This window comes from Schistocerca piceifrons, chromosome 3, assembly GCF_021461385.2.
Source record: "Schistocerca piceifrons isolate TAMUIC-IGC-003096 chromosome 3, iqSchPice1.1, whole genome shotgun sequence".
NCBI lineage: Eukaryota > Metazoa > Arthropoda > Insecta > Orthoptera > Acrididae > Schistocerca > Schistocerca piceifrons.
The window spans coordinates 955,080,505-955,091,245 of NC_060140.1; the positions used below are offsets into that span (position 1 = coordinate 955,080,505).

Here is a 10,741-nt window from a genome sequence, read left to right on the forward strand (position 1 = left end):
TTTTTGAATTACAAAGAAAGTTTTTCGTGATACATTTCATTCCATTGCTGTAATCTGTAACACCTGAGGGTATAATTACATTTATCCTCAGGGGGGTACACGCTTACTTTGTGTACCATGTGTGTGGCAACCACAAGGAACCTTAGCTAATATGGTATTTGCTTATACAACTTTACACATCGGTACCATATTTCTCTAACACACAAATTACGCAGCTATCTGATCATTTAACTGAGAGATAAACATTTTTTTACTACATCAGTGACACATGTTTACGCAATACACAGTTGGGTAACTTCACACTTATGAAACTGTATTTTGTCTGTACTTTGTAAACTGTTCATATTTTTTCGGAATCATTGTGATACTATGAGAGCTTTGAATGATGTATTTGGTAAGGGAGCATGATTTTAAAGTACGTTTGAGGTAGATGACACTATTGAAATGAGCAGAGAATTTTTTTTAGGTTTTGAAATTATTGGAGGAAGCTACGACGATTTTGAGATTTGACTGAGGTGTTATGATGTTATTATTATGACGACGATGTGTACTATGCTGTTGAGATATGTTTATGATCAATAAGATGTTGCTACCGTATATGAGGAATAAGAAGTATGTTGGAAACCAAGAATCGTACTTTAAGAGTTATGAAATGTGCGTAAATGCGTGACTGTATCACAATGCTGACGAATATTTTATTTGGACACTTATATTTGTAGGATTTTCTTTCTACAGATTTGCAACGCTAATTCTTGACCTGTGAAATATTTTTATGTGAGACTGTCACTGTAGCGGAAACTGCTGTCGTAAATATTTCCGTAAGAAAGTTAAGTGACCACCTGCACGTAATGCGTCGTGGGCGCCCAGCTGTGTCGGACGCCTGGAGAGAGGGCCATTGGCGCGTGCCTTTCAGAGCACAGGAAGGAAAAAAAAAGGGAGGTCATTATCCTGGCCATTGTCATTCCTTTAGAGAAAGCATCGCAAATCCGACACGCTAATTACTTGGAAACATATCGTACTTTCTGATATTTACTGAAATGCCTAATGAAATGACAAGAAATAGTTTGTCTACACACCTGACTATGACTACTGTCTTTCTAGAAGAGAGATTTTTTTACTACTTATGAAATGCCACATGACTATTGAACGATGTTCTTACGCTTTGCTTTGTACATAGTTGCTTATTTCATTTGATATCTAGTTTCTAGCTGCACTGCAGCATTGGTTAAAATAAAATTTTATAGATGTACTAATATAAATATTTTCTGTCTACAGATCGAGTATATAATAATTTTTTTCAAAAAAATGAGGGAGCACAAAGCGACATTTACCTTCACAGGAACTGCATTCATAATTTTCTTTTCAAGTACTTCGTAATTTCTTTTGTAGAATAAATTGTGATGCATCACTCTAGTGTTAAGATGTGACATAGGTATTAAACATGGCCATTTTTACTGTAATATTTTTTCTGCTTGAGCTTTGTCATGTTTAGATATAAGTTATTGCATTTGCTGCTGCTTGCTTTGCCAATTTCCATTTTTTTTTTCATTGCTGTTTGTGTTAATTGTTCTGTGCTGCTGCATTGCCTCGTCCCTTAGTTTAGCATCTGAGCTCAGTAGGTTTAAGTTAGCTTAAGAGGGGGTAGACTATATAAGAGAATGAGTTGCGATGAATTGGAAGAAATGCATAGAGAAGTCATATGAAAGAAGTACAGAAAGCAGGTATAGATAGGACTTTTTGGATATAATGAAGAATGAAGGGAGATCTCCGAGAAGTAAAGAAAGTTTTGTTTGCAAAATACTGCAGTAAAAGAAACCGTGTCCTTTCCTGTGTGTTATCCCACTATGTGTTTGTGTCCCCTTGTGTATTTGTGTTTTTCCTGTCTTTATGTGTTTAGCTGATGTTGTTATGTTGTAGAATTTTTCTAATACTATGTTATTTACTTCGTAAAGATGTTTAAACATTATTTGTTCTGTTTTGTTTTAATGCTCATGTGTGAAGTTGATGGTTCGAAAGTTATTCTGATCTTTTATGTATGTACTCATATCAAAATTCCTGTAACACTGATGTATATGTTATTTCGATTCTTTTGTAAAGCCTGTACTACAAGTGTTATCTGTATTTTTATGTTCTCTAATGATGTATTTTGTACCTTTGTAATTGTATTCTCATGTTATAAAATTGTAATTGTCACCAGTTCATGATATTATTAACATGTAAGTTACATTTCACAGCACACGTTTCTGTTGGTCATAGTATATGGACAATATGTGAGAAGTAGGGACTGTTAGTGTTTGCACGTGTGTTGATAATTCAGCAAGGGACTGGATAATAGCATTGCTCGTTCTAAGGACAATTCCAAAAAACTTTGTGAGTGCACAAGTGGTGGTTATGGACTTGCTATATTAACTGCAAGACTCTTCACTGGTGATTGTGCACCTGCAGAATCACAACAGATGGCTGCTGGTCATTTCTACCAGGACTACAGTGGGCCTGTCCACACTTTCTACAAGGACTGCAGTGGGTCTGCACCTCTGGTGGCCCACCAATACCAATACTCTCTACCAGGACTACAGTGGGTCTGCTCTGTGATGACCTACCTACCAATACTCTTCAAAATTTCGACTGACTCTGCTGTGGGTTTGCTCTGTTGTGGCCCATTACCTGTCTGCATGTCGAGAGTCAGCACTGTCTTTCCATTGGAAGGACAACACTACTTCTTCAAGACTGCATGGAAATCCACTACTTCCGTGTGCATTTTCCTTTACTGCTCAGACTTTGAGAAAAACACTGCTATTCTCCTGTTATGTACGATTAGGACTGTCTTTATGGACTGTGAGACAATTTTAGCTTTTGACCAACATTGTATCAATAAGTGTGTGCATTTGCTTTCTTTGTTATTGTAATTATGAAAAAAAATTTTCAAATCTGTATTGGCCACTGCCCAATCCAATTTGTAAAATTTTTTTGTGGGGAGCATGGGGGCTATGTAAGTAGGCTGTTTAGGTTTTTTTATTGGTAACGCCACCTCTGTATGAAAATCACTGGCTGTGCTGTGTGCAGTCTGTGGCTGCTTTGCATTGTTGTAATACTCGCCATTGTAGTGTTAGGCAGCTGGCTGTGAACAGCGTGTAGCGTTGCGCAGTTGGAGGTGAGACGCCAGCAGTGGTGGATGTGGGGAGAGAGATGGCGGAGTTTTGAAATTTGTCATGAACTGCTATATTTATATATGATGATATCAAGGTAAATACATTGTTTGTTCTCTATTAATATCTTTCATTTGCTAACTATCCCTATCAGTAGTTAGTGCCTTCAGTAGTTTGAATCTTTTATTTAGCTGGCAGTAGTGGCGCTCGCTGTATTGCAGTAGCTTGAGCAGCGAAGATTTTTGTGAGGTAAGTGATTTGTGAAACGTATAGGTTAATGTTAGTCAGGGCCATTCTTTCGTAGGGATTTTTTGAAAGTCAGATTGCGTTGCGCTAAAAATATTGTGTGTCAGGTTAAGCACAGTCTTGTATAATTGTTAAAAGGGGAAGTTTCAACTCTTTTATTACCGTGAGATAATTGTATACGGATTTTTATGTTAAGTTTGAAACCAAATGTTACAATAGTTTGTCAAAGTCATAATAACTATTAACAATGGATTGTATTGTTGTTCCTGGTCTTACTTGTGTGCAATATTTTTGATATAAATATTTTGATAGCAATTTTAGTGATCTTTATGTCTCCCTCCTCTTCAACTTCAGCGACTTTATTGATACTTGTAATAATTTTTGCACATTTGTTTCCAGATTAACTGCCAGTTGTTGAAGTTTACTGCTACTGAAGTGAACAAAAATGCCACAAGTTTGTGTTAACAGTGGATTTTGCTATGTGTGTGGAGAAGTGACATTTGTTTCACAAAAAAAGCAAACAACTGCATTGATTGAGAAAGCGCGGCGCGGCGCGGACCGGCTTCGAGACTCGGTGGCTACCCAATCTGTCTGCGGACGGTGCTGCCTTCAGATCGGAGCGTTCCTGGCCTATTTTTGTCAATCATGGGATGACGGGTTCGAAAGTCATTGAAACGTTGCGACAAGACGACGCCTCCACTCTTCTGATAACCCGAGAAGAATTCATGAGTGGAATACGCCGAGAAAGACTGCAATCGCATATAGAGCTAAATATTTATGAAGATGATGATTTTGTGTCATTTTATACTGAAATAAACATAACTAACTCAAAATCATGCAATTTACACATTTTCACTTCAGTGGAGCACTCTCTGTGTCCTGCTACATTTTTGCACGCTCTTATGGAAACAAAAAATGGCTCCGAGCACTATGGGACTCAACATCTGAGGTCATCAGTCCCCTAGAACTTGTTGTTGTTGTTGTGGTCTTCAGTACTGAGACTGGTTTGATGCAGCTCTCCATGCTACTCTATCCTGTGCAAGCTTCTTCATCTCCCAGTACCTACTGCAACCTAAATCCTTCTGAATCTGCTTAGTGTATTCATCTCTTGGTCTCCCTCTACGATTTTTACCCTCCACGCTGCCCTCCAATGCTAAATTTGTGATCCCTTGATGCCTCAAAACATGTCCTACCAACCGATCCCTTCTTCTAGTCAAGTTGTGCCACAAACTTCTCTTCTCCCCAATCCTATTCAATACCTCCTCATTAGTTACGTGATCTACCCACCTTATCTTCAGCATTCTTCTGTAGCACCACATTTCGAAAGCTTCTATTCTCTTCTTGTCCAAACTAGTTATCGTCCATGTTTCACTTCCATACATGGCTACACTCCATACAAATACTTTCAGAAACGACTTCCTGACACTTAAATCTATACTCGATGTTAACAAATTTCTCTTCTTGAGAAACGCTTTCCGTGCCATTGCCAGTCTACATTTTATATCCTCTCTACTGCGACCATGACCAGTTATTTGACTTCCTAAATAGCAAAACTCCTTTACTACTTTAAGTGTCTCATTTCCTAATCTAATTCCCTCAGCATCACCCGACTTAATTTGACTACATTCCATTATCCTCGTTTTGCTTTTGTTGATGTTCATCTTATATCCTCCTTTCAAGACACTGCCCATTCCGTTCAACTGCTCTTCCAAGTCCTTTGCTGTCTCTGACAGAATTACAATATCATTGGCGAACCTCAAAGTTTTTACTTCTTCTCCATGAATTTTAATACCTACTCCGAACTTTTCTTTTGTTTCCTTTACTGCTTGCTCAGTATACAGATTGAATAATATTGGGGAGATGCTACAACCCTGTCTCACTCCTTTCCCAACCACTGCTTCCCTTTCATGCCCCTCGACTCTTATAACTGCCATCTGGTTTCTATACTAATTATAAATAGCCTTTCGCTCCCTGTATTTTACCCCTGCCATCTTCAGAATTTGAAAGAGAGTATTCCAGTTAACGTTGTCAAAAGCTTTCTCTAAGTCTACAAATGCTAGAAACGTAGGTTTGCCTTTTCTTAATCTTTCTTCTAAGATAAGTCGTAAGGTTAGTATTGCCTCACGTGTTCCAACATTTCTACGGAATCCAAACTGATCTTCCCTGAGGTCCACTTCTACCAGTTTTTCCATTCGTCTGTAAAGAATTCGCGTTAATATTTTGCAGCTGTGACTTATTAAACTGATAGTTCGGTAATTTTCACATCTGTCAACACCTGCTTTCTTTGGGATTGGAATTATTATATTCTTCTTGAAGTCTGAGGGTATTTCGCCTGTCTCATACATCTTGCTCACCAGATGGTAGAGTTTTGTCACTTAGAACTACTTAAACCTAACTAACCTAAGGACATCACACACATCCATGCCTGAGGCAGAATTCGAACCTGCGACCGTAGCAGTCCCGTGGTTCCAGACTGAAGCGCCTAGAACCGCTCGGCCACCTCGGCCGGCGTTATGTCGGAGCTGAGTGAGTTAGATTCAGCGAAAATTGTTGGTGCTCGTACGGTGACTCCTTACGTAACCAAATTAGCAGAAGTGTTTGGTGTTTTGAGAAGCACCGTATCGAAAATATACACCGAATACAGGGAAACCAGAGAAACATCATGCGCTAAGTCATGACGCGGACGAAATTTTTTGTCGAGTGGTTGTGACAGAGGTTCATTCAAGTGGAATGAGACAAAAATCACAGGACAGCAGGTGCAAAAGTCACTGTAGAACTGAATGGCGCACTGCGAAACCTGCCAGCACCAAAACAACACGAAGGATTCTACATATGCACCGAACTGCAGGACGAGCTGGATTCTAAAAACACTCATCAGTGATGCAAATGCTCGCAACCCGAGAACATGGAGCAGAAGTCACAATCCTGGACTATAGAGTAATGGAAAGAAGTCATTTGGTAGGGTGAGACTTGTTCCGTACTGTCTGCAACATCTGGCCGAATGTACGTACCGGCGGCACGAGCCTACCATTCAGATTACTTGCTGTCGAGGATGAAACATGGCGGGAACTCGGTGACGATCTGAGCAGCCATGCCTTGGTATTCCATGGGCCCAGTGGTAACTCTGCAAGATCGCGTTACTGCTAAGGACTATGCCATCATTTTGTCTGATCAGGCCTACTCCATGGTACAATATTTGTTTCCCAAAGGCTATGCTGGGTTCCAAGGGAGCCTACTCACGCCGCAGGACTGTTTTGTAAGCTTGAGGATAAAGTGTGGCACGCCCCATGACCTCGACGGTCACCAGATCTCAGTATTATCGAGCCTTTGTGGCGTAATTTGAAAGGCAGTGTCGACGCGCAAGCTACGGTCGCGAGGTTCGAATTCTGCCTCGGGCATGTGGTGTCACCGCCAGACACCACACTTGCTAGGTGGTAGCTTTAAATCGGCCGCGGTCCATTAGTACATGTCGGACCCGCGTGTCGCCACTGTGTGATCGCAGACCGAGCGCCACCACAAGGCAGGTCTCGAGATACGGAATAGCACTCGCCCCAGTTGTACGGACGACGTAGCTAGCGATGCACACTGACGAAGCCTCGCTCATTTGCAGAGCAGATAGAATAACCTTCAGCTAAGTCAATGGCTACGACCTAGCAAGGCGCCATTAGTAACATTGCATGTATCTATGGAGTCTCACTTGTATCGTCAAGAGCGATATACCACAAGTATGGATTAAAGTTAAGTATTCCAGAAGCTACATACTTTTCTTTATAGCATTCATTACGTATCCTGTTTCAGACCTCACGCCATCCTGCTTTAGCTTAGCGCGTGCCTTTCGGCTTCCTCTCATTGTGTCTAGGCTTTCTTGTCTAGACACAACAGGGCAAATATGTGTGTCATGTCCTTAGGTTTAAGTAGTTCTAAATCTAGGTGACTGATGACCTCAGATGTTAAGTCCCATAGTGCTTAGAGCCATTTCAACCATTTAAGGGAAGTGGGAATGATCGCTATCCATTTACATTATTGTTGCCTGAACTGAGAATGGTATAAGATTCCCTTGAAAACGAAAAAAGACCTTATTAATCCATTGGGGGACGACTGGAAGCATTCTGAATGCCAACGGGGTTTTCTGCACCGTATTGGGGATATTAATGTTTTGGTTTAAAGTTTTTCCTTTTTTTGTCCATTTGCTTTAGGTGCTCACCTCTGTCGTAAAATAACCTCGCTAGGTTGACCCGGGATTCTTCAACGCTTGATCTGAAGCAGCAGTGAGTCGAATAGAAGTTGATGATCAACGTCATACAGCAGTAAACGAGTACAGTAGCCCGTCCGGTAGACGTTTAAAACTAAACTAAACTCCGCCGGAACAGGCCATGAAGGTCTAACGGTACCGCCCGGCCGCCGTGTCATCCTCAACCCACGGACGTCACTGTATGCGGATATGGATGGGCATGTGGTCAACGTACGTCAGTTTACGAGACCGCAGCCGCTACTTATCAACCAAGTAGCTCCTCAGTTTGCCTCACAAGGGCTGAGTGCACCCCACTTGCCAACAGCGCTCGGCAGACCGGATGGTCACCCATCCAAGTACTAGCCCAGTCCGACAGCGCTTAACTTCGGTGATCTGACGGGAACTGGTGTTACCACTGCGGCAAGGCCGTTGACCCGGTAGTGGTTTACAGCTGTTTTTTTAGTTGCCCTCTCTTAACACATTTTATTGGTTTTATTGTTTCATTTTCTAACAGTCAAGCACGGCTTGCATCCAGTTTATTATTCCAGTTACGACCTGTTTACTGCTGTTACTCAAGCGTTAACGGCTCAGATATCACTGCAGCCATTCAGTTCTCTACTTACTGAGACACTTAACTTTTTTTTATTCACTGAAACAGTTTGTTCTGTTACTCGGTGATGTAGTGTGCTACGCTCGTAAAACTTTTCTAATTATTTGTTGCTTTTCGCAGCTTTCAGAGTTTTATTGTGCTCCTGTTTCCTGAAGTTCATCATGACGTGTTACGCTATTCGTACAGGACCTTCATTTGTCCATACCGATTGAGAACTGTTTTGAATGCCAAGGGTTTTCCTGCACACTATTAGGAACAGTAATGTGTTGCGTCTCTGGTATTCCCATATTTTTGGTCACCCCTTGTAGATCTGGACTGCTGGAGGCGGATTTGAATCGCCGTCCACTCCAGTACGAGTCCAGTTTCTGAACTGCTTCGGTACGGCGCGCCGGTTTGACATATTGTCTCAGCGTGTGAAGTAAATAGCGCTCTGTCACGCTTTGAGACGTGTTACTCTTCCGTTCTCTCCTACACAACCCACGCACCTTGGAGACACGGTCGTGTGGAATGACGTCAATAAGGTGGTTACAGCATCGGTGATTCCAGCCGTAAATGGAAATAATAAAAGAGGTAGGAAGATTTTTCTGTTTAGCAAGAGTGACGAAAAGCAGATTTCGGAGTACTTGACAGCTCAACACAAAAGTTTTATCTCAAGTACAGATAGTGTAGAGGATCAGTGCACAACGTTCAGGACCATCGTATGATATGCATTGGCTGAGTATGTGTCAAGCTGGATCGTGAGAGATGGAAAAAAGCCACCGTGGTACAACAACCGAGTTAGAAAACTGCTACGGAAGCAAAGGGAACTTCACAGCAAGCATAAACATAGCCAAAGCCTTGCAGACAAACAAAAATTACGCGAAGCGAAATGTAGTGTGAGGAGGGCTATGCGAGAGCGTTCAACGAATTCGAAAGTAAAGTTCTGTGTAATGACTTGGCAAAAATCCTAAGCAATTTTGGTCCTATGTCAAACCGGTAGGTGGATCAAAACAAAATGTCCAGACACTCTGTGACCAAAATGGTACTGAAACAGAGGATGACTGACTAAAGGCCGAAATACTAAATTTCTTTTTCCAAAGCTGTTTCACAGAGGAAAACTGCACTGTAGTTCCTTCTCTAGATTGCCGGCCGAGGTGGCCGAGCGGTTCTAGGCGCTACAGTCCGTAACCGCGCAACCACAACGGTCGCAGGTTCGAATCCTGCCTCGGGCATGGGTGTGTGTGATGTCCTTAGGTTAGTTAGGTTTAAGTAGTTCTAAGTGCTAGGGGACTGATGACCTCAGAAGTTAAGTCCCATAGTGCTCAGAGCCATTTGAACCATTTGAACTTCTCTAGATTGTCGGACAGATGACAAAATGGTAGATATCGAAATAGATGACACAGGGATAGAAAAACAATTAAAATTGCTCAAAAGAGGAATGGCCGCTGGACCTGATGGGATACCAGTCCGACTTTCCACAGAGCACGCGAAGGAGCTTGCACCCCTTCTTTCAGCGGTGTACTGTAGGTCTCTAGAAGAGCGTTTTTTTTTTTGGTCATCAGTCTACTGACTGGTTTGATGCGGCCCGCCACGAATTCCTTTCCTGTGCTAACCTCTTCATCTCAGAGTAGCACTTGCAACCTACGTCCTCAATTTTGTTCTTGACGTATTCCAATCTCTGTCTTCCTCTACACACCGAGCGAGGTGGCGCAGTGGTTAGCACACTGGACTCGCATTCGGGAGGACGACGGTTCAATCCCGTCTCCAGCCATCCTGATTTAGGTTTTCCGTGATTTCCCTAAATCGTTTCAGGCAAATGCCGGGATGGTTCCTTTGAAAGGGCACGGCCGATTTCCTTCCCAATCCTTCCCTAACCCGAGCTTGTGCTCCGTCTCTAATGACCTCGTTGTCGACGGGACGTTAAACACTAACCACCACCACCATCTTCCTCTACAGTTTTTGCCCTCTACAGCTCCCTCTAGTACCATGGAAGTCATTCCCTCATGTCTTAGCAGATGCCCTATCATCCTGTCCCTTCTCCTTATCAGTGTTTTCCACATATTCCTTTCCTCTCCGATTCTGCGTAGAACCTCCTCAATCCTTACCTTATCAGTCCACCTAATTTCCAACATTCGTCTATAGCACCACATCTCAAATGCTTCGATTCTCTTCTGTTCCGGTTTTCCCACAGTCCACGTTTCACTACCATACAATGCCGTACTCCAGACGTACATCCTCAGAAATTTCTTCCTCAAATTAAGGCCGGTATTTGATATTAGTAGACTTCTCTTGGCCAGAAATTTATTTTACTGCCTAGGCAGCAGAATTCCTTAACTTCATTGACTTCGTGACCATCAATCCTGATGTTAAGTTTCTCGCTGTTCTCATTTCTACTACTTCTCATTACCTTCGTCTTTCTCCAAAAGATTGGGAAAGGGCACAGGTCATCCCCGTTTTCAAGAAGGGGCGTGGAACAGATGTGCAGAACTGTAGATCTATATCTCTAACGTCTATCAGTTGTAGAATTTT

General features: G+C 42.1%; 1 pseudogene; it reads right to left on the bottom strand.

Moving 5' to 3' along the window:
- Positions 1-7,939: 7,939 nt before the first annotated feature.
- Positions 7,940-8,057, bottom strand: LOC124790585 (annotated as a pseudogene).
- Positions 8,058-10,741: the final 2,684 nt, after the last annotated feature.